This window comes from Adelges cooleyi, unplaced genomic scaffold (assembly GCF_023614345.1).
Source record: "Adelges cooleyi isolate 19-005CV unplaced genomic scaffold, UGA_ACOO_1.1 ACOO_flye_CR_arks_rails_tigmint_CR_PRNA_28, whole genome shotgun sequence".
Classification (NCBI taxonomy): domain Eukaryota; kingdom Metazoa; phylum Arthropoda; class Insecta; order Hemiptera; family Adelgidae; genus Adelges; species Adelges cooleyi.
This window is the reverse complement of record NW_026095948.1, coordinates 254,523-271,881: the sequence shown is the minus strand read 5'-3', so window position 1 is coordinate 271,881 and position 17,359 is coordinate 254,523. Positions and strand designations below refer to the sequence as shown.

General features: G+C 25.2%; 1 long non-coding RNA gene across 1 annotated transcript; it reads left to right on the top strand.

Annotated features, from left to right (window-relative positions):
* Positions 1 to 1,635: 1,635 nt before the first annotated feature.
* Positions 1,636 to 2,534, top strand: LOC126837677 (uncharacterized). The gene is made up of 3 exons (XR_007685604.1): positions 1,636 to 1,656; positions 1,982 to 2,062; positions 2,434 to 2,534. It is a non-coding gene; the product is annotated as an uncharacterized LOC126837677 (long non-coding RNA).
* Positions 2,535 to 17,359: the final 14,825 nt, after the last annotated feature.

Sequence of the window (17,359 nt, the reverse complement as noted above, 5' to 3'; positions counted from 1 at the left end):
CCAAACATTTTAGCAAAATATGAACACATACTGTATACACAATAATAATACATTAAAAAATATGAACAAATAATGAACACAACAACAATGTACACTTCCTTCCCTACCATATGCGTCAAATAGATATATGCAGCACATATCTCTGTATATAATGTCAGCAATTGTACGGTTGCTCTAGTATAGTATTCAGCATTTTTGGTGCTTGACTTTAACTTAAAATCCAAAAGTACATATTAAATTTAGCATTTCAAAATTGATATTTTTTAACATAATATTAGAGTATAGTTTCTTAATAAAAATGAATTTGAAAATGATTATTTTGTTTGCAATATCCGCATTTTTCATTGTAATGGCAACGTTTACAGGTACATAAAAAACAGTTAGAATACAAATGTAAAAAAAAGACTTCGACTGATTGTAATTAAAAACAAGTGTTTTTTTACAATTAAATTAACTTTTTATCGTTATTAATTAATTTATGTTCTACAAATCTATTTTTCATGTTTTAGGTGTTGATGGAAGTAAGTTTATTATTAAATAGCTGTATTTTTATTTATTAATCGTATTTCAATGACTTCAATAATTTATATCTCAAAACTATTTTTAGTTTTTCGATAAAGTATAATAGCAGTTTTTAAATGACTTAACCGGCTTTTAAAATAATATATATGTGGATATTTGCTAACCTATATTATTAGATTTTTAGCAATATATTATATAGCTTTGTTTGTTCAGTATTAAAATTATTTTATATAACTTATACGTGGAACATATATATATATAAATATATATGGCTATAATGAAACTAAACGCTTTTGGATGAAAAAATATATACATAATTTATACACAAGGATAAAAAAAGTAATTTTTTTTTTAATATTTCAGTGGACTCGGGAGATGAACGTAAGTAATTGGATAGTATCAGTATATGGGCTTTACAAATTTACTAGCAGAGTTTAAATTATTTTTAATAAAACTTAAAATGTGTATAAAATGTTTCAAATATTAACCCTTCTTGGTGGTTTACTTTAATTTTATTCCTAAAAATTGTATTTCATTTAGCATTTTAAAAATACATATTTATGATACTATTTAGGAATATGAATTTTAAAAGCGTAATTCTAATTATAACAACCTTGTTATGCATTATCATATCTATGTCAAAATGTAAGTACATAAAAACCGTTTAGTATACAAATGTAACAATAATGAGGTTATGTTAAAATAAAATGCTTTTCCAAAATATAAATAAATCATTTTTAATATGACATCTGATGATTTTTTTAGAAAAATAAATTCAAAACTAGATTATATACTCATAAAGTTATTTATATTTTACAAATCTATCTTTTATGTTTCAAGTAAAAATGGAATATTTTAAAATATTTTTGTTAGGTACTGTTAATAAATAAAGAAATACAATTTTTTTTCGTGTTTCTCTAAAAAAAAGTTTACATTCGGATATAAAGTTATATAATCATTAGCAATATTATATAATTTTGTTTATCCAGTCATACATTTTTTTACATAAATTACTTAAACGTGAAGCATACATGTATATAATTTATGCATGATAGTTTATACACAAGGATAAAAAATAAATATTTAAGTCCTTTTTTTTTTTCAATTTTTTAGATGATGAGGGGCGTAATAGACGTAAGTTAATTGATAATATCAGTTTATAAGCTTTACAAATTTACAAACATACTAGTAGTTTTTAAATTATTTTCAATAAAACTTAAAATGTGTATAAAATGCTACAAATGCTATATGTTGTCGAAAATAAGAATACGTTTGGCATGTCCATGAACATATTGTATAATTTTGCATATCCAGTTTGGGATAATATTATTTTAAGAATATTACATGTGGCTAAAAGAAAATTATATGGTTTGGGATCAAAATAAATATATACAGTTTAGGTATGCTGCACTAGGATAAAGAAAAATGTATATTTAAGAAATTTATTTTTATTTTGTAGTTAAGGAATTCATTGTAGAACAATCAAGACAAACAGCACCACCACCACCACCACCTCCACCACCACCACCACCAACACCAGGTGAGTTTTTGAGATTGTATAAAACTTATATAGGCTAAAAAAGTGGTTGATAATATAAGTTTTTGTGATTTACAAACATACTTTAAGTTTTAAAATTGTTTTCAATATAGCTGAAAATGTTGAATTATTATACTTAAAACTTGTTATAAACGATTATTTTACACATGATAGTTTAATATTTTAAAACGACAATTATTTCAAAACTAAAATAATGAGTATTAGTAAATCCTAAAATTGTATTTGAAAGGAAAATATCTTGTACATAGTAATTTATAAAGGAGCCTAACTTAATTTGAATTAAAATTCATGTGTAATATAATTTAAAATAAACGATTTTTTACACAATTTTTTAACATATATATTTATTTTAGCTAATAACTAACCGACGCTAACGACAGATAAATTTACCAACAAACCGCATGATCCGTATCACATTCTGAAAATTCATATGCTTAGCTACTAATATGTGTATATTGTAAAATGTTCATCTGAATGTTCATCCTAATTGTGTTGAAACCTTCAGATTTTTCTATGTGATATGTGCTGCACATTGTTCATTCTTAATGTATTATTTTTGTGTATACTGTATGTGTTCATATTTTGCTGAAATGTTTGGCCAAAAAAATACATGTTGTGTACTATTGTTACAAATAAAAAACGTATAAAAAAACCACTAAGTTATTTTTTTTGGTTGAAAAATCCATTAATTACTTCTAATAAATAGCTTATAATTTTTATTTTGACGCTGAGTGATTATCATCCTTTCCCTCGTCCCAGGATTTATTGATTTTAAATGGTTATACCATTTAACAACTCACATTTTAACATGTACTTAGTATTTTTGTTTTTTGTTAAAAAAAAAGATAACTTTTCAAAAAACAACTTGTTTTCGGTAAACAACAAATGTTATAATATGGTGTCTTTTATGTGAAGTTTGCGTGTAGTTACTTTATGTGTATAGTAACTTTAATCCTGAAAAATATAATCCATGGACATTTGGGTTTTTTCAAAATATGACTACTTACTTGTAATGGTAAAGTAGGATGTGTGTAACTGGTATTTGTCATATGTAAAATAATGTATGTAATGTAGGGTAATGTTGACTTTGTACAACACAGACATTTTTGGCTAAACTTTTTAATACAAGTTGTAATTTAATATACTATACTTAAAATAGTAACAATTAAACTCAAGGACCTTCGTCCTTATCTTTTTGTCGTAAGGATTGTAATAAGTAATTTAAGTAGACATTTGGATTATTGTATTTTCGTTAAATCTTCTGTTTATACAAAAGCTAAAAACACATTTATTATTATTTATTATGAACATAATAAAAAAAAAAATGTGTTAACTAGAAAACATCAAGATGTACGTAGGTAACAAAAAGTTGTTTTAAGTATCCTTATTAGTTTTTATACAAAATTTGTATTCGCTACATTTTTGGAAAAATATAGTACAAAATCCAAACTATCAGAAACACAAATAATAAAACTAGATTTGCTAAAATACAGCTTGTGTAACAAAGAAAAGAAAAAAATCTATAAAAATTGATCTATAAAAATAAACTTATAAAATGTGTAACTTATAATAAGTTTTTAAGTTAAAGGGTCTCTACACCTTCTTATTTTTGATAAAAAACAACTCATTTTACTTTTTCATAACATTTTCGAGGCATTGATCGTGGCACATATTTTTTTTTTTTTTCAGATAATTTATTATTTTAATGTAAAAAACTGATTTTTAACTAGCTTATAATGTTTATTTTGACGCTGAGTGGTTATCATCCTTTCCCTCGTCCCAGGATTTATTGATTTTAAATGGTTATACCATTTTACAATTCACATTTTAACAAGTACTTAGTATTTATGTTTTTTGTTAAAAAAAAACAGAAAACTTTTCAAAAAACAACTTGTTTTCGGTAAAGAACAAATGATATAATATGGTATCTTTTATGTGAAGTTTGCGTCTAGTTACTTTATGTGTATAGTAACTTAATGTGTATAGTAACTTTAATCCTAAAAAATATATTCTATAAACATTTGGGTTTTTTCCAAATATGACTACTTACTTGTAATGGTAAAACAGGATGATTCTAACTGGTATTTGTCATATGTAAAATAGTGTATGTAATGTAGGGTAATGTTGACTTTGTACAACACAGACATTTTAGGTAAACTTTTTAATACAAGTTGTAATTTAATATACTATACTTAAAATAGTAACAATTAAACTCAGGGACTTTCGTCCTTGAGTTTAATTGTAGTGTAAACAAATGGCAAACGTCTGTTGGTCATAAGATTCAACTTTATTATTGCTTTTTAGAAAAAACAAGTTGTTTTTATAGGTCGTTTCGTCGTTTGTGAATAAAAGGGTTTGAATTATTTTTCTGAAATTACTGTAGCAATGTAAAAAAATGAAAAATCTTCAAAGCTTAACACATTAAACAGTTTTATGTTTTACAAAAAAATGTATAGTTTTTTTTTTGTTTGACTTAGGATCAACTAATATTCAAATTACAAAATCTGCTAAAAAACACATTATTTTGGCAGTAAACAAATTGTTGAGGTATTGATGTTTTCCCCTGCTCAATATGTTATAGATAGAGTCCTACTTTCTGACCAATTTTTAACTGTGTGGTCTTAAAGTTACGCCTGTAAAACCAAAATATGTCCATCACCCGTGATAGGACAGCGATGAAAAAGTATAATTAAAAATTGAGGCTACTGTCGTGGAACACGTGTGATCTATAAAGATAATATGTATGTTATTCGAAAAAAATTGTCCAGCGATTCTCAAACTCTGTATGTAACTTCTATAATCGTATTTAGAAACTTAATGTCTAAAAATTACACTATAAGGTAATTCTTTAAAATATAGGTTATAATTTTTAGTTTTACGCAGATTGATTATCAACCCTTCCCCTCGTCCTAGGATTTATTGATTTTAATAAATTTATTCCATTTTACAACTCACATTTAAATATGTATTTAATATTTTTGTTTTGTTAACAAAACAGAATACGATTCAACAAACCACTTGTTTTCGGTTAACAACTAACCATGTTATATGGTATTTTTTGTGTAGGCACTTATAGTAACTTTAATCTTAAAAATGTAAAACAATGTACATTTGGTTTTTTTGCCAAATATGACTACTTGTAAAGGAAAAATAGGACGATTTCAATTGGTATTTGTCATATTGTATCCATAATGGGACTATGTAAAAAAGCACATAAATTTATGTGTACATTTGCAAAGACTTGTTTTTTTATGTTTCAAATAAACATTTGGATTCTTTTAACTTTACTGAAATCTTCTGTTTACACAAAAGCTAATGATAGATTTATTATTGCATTATGAACACAATAAAAAAAAAATTTTAGTTAGACTTTTTTTTTAGTTAAACTATTAAATAATATTAATTCAACTATAATATTAAGTCAAAATCAGAACAAATACAGATTAAGTATTCGCTATAGCTTTTGTAAAGTATAGTTCTACTTTGAATGCTTGTTTGTTAAAACATATAAAGAGAAATAACAAAAAAAATAATCGTTTCAAAAAACAACTTGATAACTGAGAAAATGTATAAACAGTGAAAAAAAACCTCCAATTGCACCTATGACTCATAGGCTGTGAGGCAGGTGTTATTGCAATTTGGGTCAGAGGCTAAACGAAAAATAATGTTATATTCAATAAAAATGTGAATTTATTTTATAAATACATTATTGCTACTGCACCCATAAAAGTTTTATATTGAAACATTTTCAAGAATTGAATCAACTTCCCATCCGCACTTCCGCAAAGACTTATTTTTTTATGTTTCAAATAAACATTTGGATTCTTTTAACTTTAGTTAAATATTCTGTTTACACAAAAGCTAATGATAGATTTATTATTACGTTATGAACACAATGAAAAAAAATGTGTTAACTAGAAAAAGAGATGTACATAAGTAACAAAACATACTTTTAAGTATTATTAGTGGGTTTTATACAGAATATGTATTCGCTATATTTTTGAAAAAATATGGTACAAGTTCAAACGATCAGAAACACAAATAAGAAAACTAGATTTGCTAAAATACAACTTGTGCATAACAAAAACAATAAATAATAAATCTATAAAAGTTGTTTTTGTAAAATACAACAGTTCTTACATTAGGCATCTTCACTAGCATTTATTAGGGCGCATTGTTTAGGAATTTTTTTACTAAAACTTAACATTAAGCTAAAATTTATATATATTAGAAAAGAAGTATCTATTTTGATATTTAATTTTACGAACATCTTTTTCTGTATTTCTACTTCAAACGTACAGTTCCTAAGATAACTTTGATTTAAGTTTAGAAAAAACATTTGAAAACTTTTTAAAATTTTTAAGGAATCGATCGTGGCACAATTTTGAAATTAATTTTTGTTAACTAATTTTTTTAGTTTAAAAAAGTTAAAAATCACAGGTTTTTTACACTAAAATAATAAATTTTCTGAAAATAATTAAAAAAATTGTGCCACGATCGATGCCTCGAAAATGTTAGAGACCCTTTAACTCATAAAATGTGTGGTGCAAACAGTTATTTATGTTTTGTTTACATTATCAAACGACATAAATCGTATCGTGCGATTTTGTACAACACAGAAATCCTAACTAAAATAATAGTGTTTAATCATATCCAATATATATATTAGGATTCCCATTTCACCTTATAACATATAATAATCATATACTATTTATAGTATAAATTTTTTTGTATTATTATTTTAAGATGCCCAAGAAAATTTGTTAATTTGGTTCATTATTTATAATATGTATTGAATAACACAATTTAAAAATACCATATATAATTATTGTAAAAGCAGGGTTCTACAGTACAAGAAAATAAATAGTCCAACATTTGAGTACAAAAATAACGGAACGTTATACTTTAAAAAATCCCTTTTTTCGAAATTTTTATTAGTAGTTTGTTTGTAGGATTTACAAATATTTGTTGCGATTTGAAGAAACTAGGTCGATCTTTAAAATGTATGTAACCTATAGTTCATTGTCATTAATTTAAATGGCTACAGATATTGTGAAAAACCACATGTTTTCGATAGGAATAAAATAAAACTATACAAATTGTTAAAAAATACTGTATATTCTAATGTAAGAAAAAATATCGTTGGTTTTTGAGTAAACAGTAAAATATTGGAACACATGCAATTTTGTTTAACTCTAAAAATCTCTTTATGTAGCTAAGTATATTTAGAGGGGAAACAAAATTACATTTTAATAATATTATAAAAATAAAAAAAAAAATTATGAAAAAAATATAAAGTTAGTTTGCGGTTAAATGGTATTAAAGATTTCAGGGTTCTCTTTTAACGTATTAAATGTGTTCTATCAATTGATTTCATTTACAAAATAATGTGATTTTGTACACGATTTTACAAAAAAATCAATTGCACTCACCTTATTGTGTATTCGGTATATTTTTTTATTGTAACTAACAAAAAATATCAGAAAGTTTATTTTCAATAATAGTTGATTTGGGATAAGTTTTTTAGGGAGTTGGCTAATTTATTACACAAGGATCGATGGGAGGGTAGACGAGTGTATGGATGGCTCTAGCTCTTAACAAATCATAGAGGGGACGGAGAGGTCACCGGTCTACAGGTATTGTTATAAATAAAAGTGTTATAATTGTTAAAATAACTGTGACGAGTACTTATTTTTTCATTGTATTTTTTTATCAAAACCAAGCTGTTTCTCACAGCGACTGTTGGAATGTAAACAAATGGTAAGTTACTATAGGTATCACAAACTTTGAACATTATAAGAATCTTCGTATTTTACATATTTTGTTTTGCAGTTGTTTTTGTATTAATATATGTTTGACCTATTTTATTTCTTGCACAATAGAATCTCGATACAATATTTCCCTACAATTTGTATGGTTTTAAATTGAACGGTTATTTTTCAACATGAAAATATGTTGTTAGAAAAGATAACGTGTTGTTTTTACAACGACCAATGCCGCATAAATAAATTACAACACCTCTAAGAATCGTATACTTATAATTTTTAACGACTTAAGAACATGATTTACATAATTTTGACTCTGAAAAAGTAAAAAAAAGAAATTGGTTACAATTCGTCTCAAACATATTATAAGACTTAAGGACAAAAAACCTAATTATCAACACTCCTAAATATTTAAAGCTTTATGCGAAACATAATTAAAATTTATATTATTGTGTTTGAAAGTTAAACATTTTTTTCACCATTTTCTGTACCAAAAAAATACTAATAATTGTCTAATTGGTCGTCAAATACTTGATATGAACAGCCACAGCGAATGTAATTGGAGTTGTGATATTTTAGCTTTGTTGCTTTATATTTTTGATTACAACCTGAAATTTAATATTTAATAATTTATCTAATGCAGCGCATTATGGTTGGAGAATTTTGGGTTAGGGGTGCCGAGTGGTTACATATCTTTAAGCAATATCATTGTTTAAGTGATAAAATCAATTTCAAAATAACGCTTGTCTAACGGACACAGCTATATTCTTCTGTGCCGTCTGACAGCAGAAGTGTCAGAATATATAATTGTTGTTGTTGAATTCTATTAACGTTTTATTGTTTTTTTTTATCAAACACAAGTATTATTCAACCTTTAAAATTGTAGGTATACTTAAAAATAAAGAGGAAAAAACGTTTAAAATAGCTCATGGAATTGTGGACCTAATATCATTAACCATATAAAAAAATTAACTCATAACATTGTTTCACTTATAGTTATAAGAGTTTAATAGTTAAGACTGGAAGGGAAGTGCGGATGGGAAGTTGATTCAATTCTTAAAAATGTTTCGTTATAAAACATTTATGGGTGCAGTAGCAATAATGTATTTATGAAATAAAAACACATTTTTATTGAATATAACATTATTTTTGGTTGAGCTTCTGACCCAAGTGCAAGTTTATTTTTAAAACTATTATTTTTTTGTTATTTGTCTTTATATGTTTTAACAAACAAGCATTCAAAGTAAAACTATACTTTACAAAAGCTATAGCGAATACTTAATCTGTATTTGTTCTGATTTTGACTTAATATTATAGTTGAATTAATATTATTTAATAGTTTAACTAAAAAAAAATATACAACTAAAATCAGCTGTAATTATAACATTTTGGTAGTTGGAATCAAAATCAAAATTTGGACACTAAAAAATTGCTGCAATTACTCTTCGGTTTTAGGCGCATAGTTTAACTCTTAAATGTTTAAAATGTATTGATAATTTATGCTCAACTAGTTTTTCAAAGAATTTAGGTAGGGAGCTGAGTTTAGAAATTAGACGATAATTAATTATTTCAGCTCTGGCTCCAGCATTTCGAATTGGAGTGACAAAACTTTAAAAATATAAAATATTTAAATATAACATATTAATACATATTCTGTATAAAACCCACTAACAATACTGAAAATTATGTTTTGTCACTTATATACGTATATCTCTTTTTCTAGTTTACACAATTTTTTTTTTATTGTGTTCATAATGCAATAATAAATCTATCATTAGCTTTTGTGTAAACAGAAGATTTCAGTAAAGTTAAAAGAATCCAAATGTTTATTTAAAACATGAAGAAAGAAGTCTTTGCAAATGTACACATAAATTTATGTACTGTTTTACATCGTCACATTATGGATACATTTTGTTTAATTTGTTTTTAAAAAACCACTTTTAGCTAAAAAAATGTTTTTCCTTCATAATATGTTGGACCTATTTTCAGACTAATTTCCAGCTTTTTTGTCTTAAAATTGCGCCTGGAATATTAAAAATAAAATTGGTCAAATTATTTATTTCACCCCTTACGACAAAAAAAAAAAACGCAGGTCCTTAAGTTCATTTATTACTATTTTGAGTATGGTATATTAATACAACTTGTATTATAAATTTAAACTATAATTTCTGTGTTGTACAAAGCCAACATTACCATACATTAAATACATTATTTCACAATATGACAAATACCAGTTAGAATCGTTCTATTTTTACAAAACCAAATGCCGATAGTTTTAGATTACATTTTTCAGGAATAAATTTACTATAAACATAAAGAAACCACATGCAAGCTCCACATAAAAGATACCATATTATATCGTTTGTTGTTTACCGAAAACAAGTTGTTTTTTTCGAAAAGTTTATTGTTTTTTTAACAAAAAACAAAAATACTAAATACATGTTTAAATGTGAGTTGTAAAACGGAATAAATTTTTTAAAATCAATAAATCCTAGGACGAGGGGAAGGGTTGATAGTCAATCTGCGTCAAAATAAAAATTATAACCTATATTTTAAAGAATAACCTTATAGTGTAATTTTTAGACATTAAGTTTCTAAGTACGATTATAGAAGTTACATACAGAGTTTGAGAATCGCTGGACAATTTTTTTCGAATAACATACATATTATCTTTATAGATCACACGTGTTCCACGACAGTAGCCTCAATTTTTAATTATATTTTTTCCTCGCCCACTACTATCATGGGTGATGGACATATTTGGGTTTTACAGGCGTAACTTTAAGACCACACAGTTAAAAATTAGTCAGAAAGTAGGACTCTATCTATAACATATTAAGCAGGGGAAAACATCAAGACCACGACAATTTTTTTACTGCCAAAATAATGTCTTTTTTAGCAGATTTTGTAATTTGAAAATTAGTTGATCCTAAGTCGAACAAAAAAAAAACTATACATTTTTTTGTAAAACATAAAACTGTTTAAAACTATACATTATATACGTTTTATTGTAAAATATAACTCTGTTTAATGTGTTAAGATTTGAAGATTTTTCATTTTTTTACATTGCTACAGTAATTTCAGAAAAATAATTCAAACCCTTAAATACTCAAACGACGAAACGACCTATAAAAACAACTTGTTTTTTCTGAAAAGCAATAATAAAGTTTAATCTTATGACCAACAGACGTTTGCCATTTGTTTACATTGCAACAGACGTTGTGAAATATTCGAATACATATAAAAAGCTCTTTATGTAGCTAAAAATGATGGGAAACAAAATTACATTGTAATAATATTAAAAAACATTTTTTTTTATGAAGAACATGTATTTCGGCAATCATTGTTTTATTTTTTGTGTTTCTGATCGTTTGGATTTTGTACTATATTTTTCCAAAAATGTAGCGAATACAAATTTTGTATAAAAACCAATAAGGATACTTAAAATAATTTTTTGTTACCTACGTACATCTTAACGTTTTCTAGTTAACACATTTTTTTTTTATTATGTTCATATTAAATAATAATAAATGTGTTTTTAGCTTTTGTATAAACAGAAGATTTAACGAAAATACAATAATCCAAATGTCTATTTAAATTACTTATTTCAATCCGTACGACAAAAAGATAAGGACGAAGGTCCTTGAGTTTAATTGTTACTATTTTAAGTATAGTATATTAAATTACAACTTGTATTAAAAAGTTTAGCTAAAATGTCTGTGTTGTACAAAGTCAACATTACCCTACATTACATACATTATTTTACATAAACAAAAATTTAACAAAAAACAAAAATACTAAGTACTTGTTGAAATGTGAATTGTAAAATGGTATAACCATTTAAAATCAATAAATCCTGGGACGAGGGGAAGGATGATAATCACTCAGCGTCAAAATGAAAATTATAACCTATCTATTAGAAGGATTTGTTTAACTCTAAACTGGATCTGGGGCCCACAAATTTCTGTCTACGTTACTGGATAACATCCATATAACACATAAAAACCTTATGGTTAAAAATTATTCAGCAGACAAGACTCATGTTTATCTATAACATACTAAACAAGGCAAATTTGAGGACTACACATTTTTTTTGATTGCCAAAAAAGTGTGTTTTTCGCAAATTTTGTGAATTTGAATACAAGCACGTTCAAGTTTGAAAGTAATTATCAATTTAAGTCAATATTTTTATACACATGTATTTAAAGTGATCTTATTTAGTTTTTGTACGTGTTTTTAATTTTAACTTATTTTAAATAATATTTTTTCGGCCGGGGTAAGCCGCTGATCTGTTTTTTTCATGTAAAAGTTAATTCACATGAATAATTTTCGGATATATCCGTGTCAATGGTTGTTAACCAACGTTTCGGACCCTTTGCAGGGTCCATCTTCAGGGTCATGTCACGACTGTTCCGCTGCCGTGATTGTACGACAGCGAAATTATTCATGTGATATTTCAATCCGCGAAAGCTTCAACACATTCATAAAAAATACTTCGTTAGGTAAAAAATGTAAACATTTCACCCCTTCCTCATTTTAAAATCGAAAAAATTTACTTACGAAAGGATCGTATTTTTAAACTTAAAATTCCGGTTGAGCTACAACTTGTTGTAATAATAGTTTAACTAGTTGGCTTTAAGCCAAAGGTTTTAAATGTTAGACTGAAGGTAAGTTTTGAGTAAAATAATGAGGGAAATCTTACTATGACCGTAATAAAGTTAAGTTAAGTCAAAAGGTGTATAAAAAATGTTTAATATGAAAATAAATTTCATATACGGCCGTGAATAACAGTGTTACCATTGCGCTTGATTTATCTTCACTTAAGTTTTCATACACATACTGTATACACAAAAATAATACATTAACAATGAACAATGTGCAGCATATATCTCTCTATATTGTAGGTTGTGGGGTAAGAGTTGTGGTAATATATAGGCTAAGATGGAGTGTTTGGAGTATCGATATTAAACCAGGTTCTTGATCTAAAAACAATAACTTCGTGGTTTTTTACATGTTTTTAATTTGTAACAATAGTACACAACATGTATTTTTTTGGCCAAAGTTTTCAGCAAAATATGAACACATACTGTAAATACAATAATAATACATTAACGATGAACAATGTGCAGCACATATCTCTCTATATTGTATAAGCAACAAACTTACTGTTGCTCTAGTATAGTATTCTACATCCTTGCTGTTTAGCGATATTTACTACTTGAAAAAATGAATTTGAAAAGCATAATTTGTATTTTAGTCACCATATTTTGTATAATGATGCCGGGTGTAACGCTCCAGGTCCAACAGGTATAAAAAACATTTTTAGTACATAATTTTTTTAAATTTTTTTTTTATAGGATCTCCAGCCAACAAAATTATTTCAAATATTTCGAACACTGTGGTCATTTTTTCCGTTTTTTCGACTTATTTATGGAATTTTATCTCATAATTTACCTTTTTTATACCTTATCAAATTTTTTTTCTAAGAGTATTAGTAAACACAATTTTAATGACTTTCTGTTACGCGAAAAAAAAATTCAGAAAGCTGACATCATTTGACATAAAAATCTGATTTGTAATAACTTTTGTTTAATGGACGAAGATACTATAAAAAATAATGACCAATTTTACAAATATATCTTATACGTCGAACATATACATGGCTATAATAACACTAATCGCTTTTTGATGAAAATAAAAATATATAATTTTTACATGATAATTTATACACAAGGATAAAAACAAGTAAATTAAATTATTTTATTATTAAATTATTTTTAATAAAGCTTAAAATGTGTATAAAATGCTACAATTATTCACCCTTCTTGGTGGTTTACTTAATTTTATTACTAAAATTTATACTTAATTTAGCATTTTAATAACAACATATTTAAGATACTATTTAAGAATATTAATTTGAAAAGCTAATTCTAATTATTATAACAACCGTGTTATGCATTATCATATTTATGTCTAAAGGTAGGTACATAAAAAACATTTGATATACAAATGTAGCAATAATGAGGCTTTGTTAAAATAATATGCTTTTCCATTTGAGTAAAGTATTTTTAGTATGACATATTATGATTTATTATTATGAAAAATAAATTCAAAATTTTATCTATACTCAATAGGTTATTTATATTATACAAATATATTTTAAATGTTTCAAGTGTTAACACTTGAAACCATTAATGGTATAGGTTATTTTAAAACAAAACTGCTCCATTTTTATTCGATGATCTGATTTTAATGACTAATAAAACTTTGTTTTTCTGAAGATTATAATAGCAGTTTTAAAATAAATAATTTGCCTTTATAATACTATTTAAGTAGACAATTGTAATAGACATAATATCTTTTATATGATAGGTAACAAATAAATTGTTATTTAGAATACATTGATAGTATAAAAATCTTAGAAAAAAAGGTTGAAACACAATTATGATAAACAAAGATGAACATTTTACAATATACACATATTGGTAAGCATACGAATTTTCAGGATTTGACACGGATCTTAGATAATGCAGTTTTTTTTGTACATTTCATTGTCGATATCGGAGGTTAGTTTTTAGCTAAAAAAAGTAAAGTTTTGAGTTTATTTTTTAAGAAAATTATAATATATAATACTAAAAATATTTTATCCATATGGAAAAGCATTTTATTTTAACAATGCCTCATTATTGTTACATTTGTATATCAAATGTTTTTTATGTACCTAGACAATAGATATGATAATGCATAACACGGTCGTTATTATCACACTTACTCTTCTTAAATTTATATTCTTAAATATGTATTTATAAAACGCTAAATTAAATATAAATTTACGGAAAAAAATTAAAGTGAATCACCAAGGAGGTTGAATACTATAGTAAATCAACTGTTCAATTACTTACATTATATACAGATTAACAGATATATGTGCTGCACAAAATTTAAACATATTTGCCGCATTTGGTAGGTGGAGGCACTCCCTCCAACTACCAAACCTATATTGTTCATTGTAAATGTATTATTTTTGTGTTCATATCTTGCTAAAATGTTTGGCAAAAAAAGTAAATTTTGTGTACTATCGTTACAAATTAAAAACGTGTGAAAACCCACAAAATTATTGTTTTCGATTCTAGGACCCAGTTTATTACAGCCAAACTATACTTTTTTTAAGCAACTTATTAATTTAAGTGTTCCATCAAAATGAGCAATGTTAAGTTGTTCACACTAGTGGTGTAAAATATACCATTCAATCAGTATTATAAAGGACTAGAAATGATTATTAAAGAATAAATCAACTTATTGACACACATGCCGTACTGCCCATTATGTATGTAGTTCACCTAACCTAACCAGACAAAGCATCAAGGTTAAATCAAGAGCATGAATAATATAAGAATAGTAAATAATAAAATTTACTTATAACTTGTATATTTATATTTGTTATAACTTATAAAGTTAAACAATTGACACTATTTACCGCATTTCCATTGACATTTTATTATAAAGAATTAAAAATAAGAGGAGGAAGTAGAAGTAAAAACAAATTGTTGGAATTGATTAGACAATAAAACACAAATTTACTTATTCGGTGAATACTATTTTTATTGGTAGATTGGTATATGTAATAGAAATAATATAATTTATATGACAGATGAAAAAATATATTATCTTATTTGAAATACATTGATATTAGAAAAATCTGAAGGTTTCAACACAATTAGGATGAACATTTAGATGAACATTTTAAAATATACACATATTAGTAAGTAAGCATATGAATTTTCAGAATGTTATACGGATCATGCGGTTTGTTGGTAAATTTATCTGTCGTTAGCGTCGGTTAGTTATTAGCTAAAATAAATATATATGTTAAAAAATTGTGTAAAAAATCGTTTATTTTAAATTATATTACACATGAATTTTAATTCAAATGAAGTTAGGCTCCTTTATAAATTACTATGTACAAGACATTTTCCTTTCAAATACAATTTTAGGATTTACTAATACTCATTATTTTAATTTTGAAATAATTGTCGTTTTAAAATATTAAACTATCATGTGTAAAATAATCGTTTATAACAAGTTTTAAATATAATAATTCAACATTTTCAGCTATATTGAAAACAATTTTAAAACTTAAAGTATGTTTGTAAATCACAAAAACTTATATTATCAACCACTTTTTTAGCCTATATAAGTTTTATACAATCTCAAAAACTCACCTGGTGTTGGTGGTGGTGGAGGTGGTGGTGGTGGTTCTGTTCGTCTTGATCGTTCTACTTTGTATTCAGTAACTAAAAAATAAAAATAAATTTCTTAAATATACATTTTCCTTTATCCTAGTGCAGCATACCTAAACTGTATATATTTATTTTGATCCCAAACCATATAATTTTCTTATAGCCACATGTAATATTCTTAAAATAATATTATCCCAAACTGGATATGCAAAATTATACAATATGTTCATGGACATGCCAAACGTATTCTTATTTTCGACAACATAAGGCATTTGTAGCATTTTATACACATTTTAAGTTTTATTGAAAATAATTAAAAAACTTCTAGTATGTTTGTAAATTTTTAAAGCTTATAAACTGGTATTATCAATTAACTTACATCTATTACGCCCCTCATCATCTGAAATATTGAAAAAAAAAATGACTTAAATATTTATTTTTTATCCTTGTGTATAAACTATCGTGCATAAATTATATTCATGTTTCACGTTTAAGTAATTTATGTAAAAAAATGTATGACTGGATAAACAAAATTATATAATATTGCTAATGATTATATAACTTTATATCCGAATGTAAACTTTTTTTTAGAGAAACACGAAAAAAAATTGTATTTCTTTATTTATTAACAGTACCTAACAAAAATATTTTAAAATATTCCATTTTTACTTGAAACATAAAAGATAGATTTGTAAAATATAAATAACTTTATGAGTATATAATCTAGTTTTGAATTTTTTTTTCTAAAAAAATCATCAGATGTCATATTAAAAATGATTTATTTATATTTTGGAAAAGCATTTTATTTTAACATAACCTCATTATTGTTACATTTGTATACTAAACGGTTTTTATATACTTACATTTTGACATAGATATGATAATGCATAACAAGGTTGTTATAATTAGAATTACGCTTTTAAAATTCATATTCCTAAATAGTATCATAAATATGTATTTTTAAAATGCTAAATGAAATAAAGTTTTTAGGAATAAAATTAAAGTAAACCACCAAGAAGGGTTAATATTTGTAGCATTTTATACACATTTTAAGTTTTATTAAAAATAATTTAAACTCTGCTAGTAAATTTGTAAAGCCCATTAACTGATATTATCCAATTACTTACGTTCATCTCCCGAGTCACCTGAAATATTAAAAAAAAAAATTACTTTTTTTATACTTGTGTATAAATTATGTATATATTTTTTAATCCAAAAGCGTTTAGTTTCATTATAGCCATACATATATATGTATATATGTTCCACGTATAAGT